The sequence below is a fragment of the Branchiostoma floridae genome, chromosome 16 (assembly GCF_000003815.2).
Source record: "Branchiostoma floridae strain S238N-H82 chromosome 16, Bfl_VNyyK, whole genome shotgun sequence".
NCBI lineage: Eukaryota > Metazoa > Chordata > Leptocardii > Amphioxiformes > Branchiostomatidae > Branchiostoma > Branchiostoma floridae.
Genome location: NC_049994.1, coordinates 2,040,740 through 2,041,458, shown reverse-complemented (window position 1 = coordinate 2,041,458; position 719 = coordinate 2,040,740).

Here is a 719-nt window from a genome sequence, read left to right as displayed (position 1 = left end):
TTAAAATATCGGACCTTTGGGCACACGTAAATATAAGGTAAAATAAAAGTATTTTATGCGTAATATGATTTAGAGGTATTTAAATGTGTTGTACAGGCAGACAGAACTGATTAGTTATTAGGTCCAGAAAGAAACAGAAAATGTTTCTGTTTAATAACTGTGGCAAACGTTTCTTTTATAGCTGACAAATAGAGATTCCTCTTCATATAATAATGATATCGTATTTTTGCTCTCATCTCGGCTCGGACAAATACATTGATCATGTAGAAAGTGATACAACTGCTTTGAAGAAAACATACCAAATGTTCATGCGACACGTTCAAACTTCCTCTAAGCGCTAACTTTACTGTGCACATCTTTGTAGAACATGCAGAATTGTTCAGACCGACAAATCTCTCACAATCACCTGAACAGCTGGGCTTGTCATATTGCCAGATGCCCCCTTGGAGGCACCTGACTCTGCTGGTATGTCTGGAGTCCAGAGTGTACCCTTCGTCGCAGGTGTACGTGACCTTTTCTCCCACGCGGTAGAACCTCTTGACAGGGCTTCTACTACCGAATGTTGGAAGACCCATGTCCAAGCAAACGCCTTCTAAATGAAATAGGAATCATCATGCTTTATTTTCAGCATAGATCAGAGGCGATGAGCAGAAGTTGGGTGTGACGGGTTGTTCAGTGTAATACGACCAGCTGCTGCCGCGCCGCGTGCCTGCGAAGCT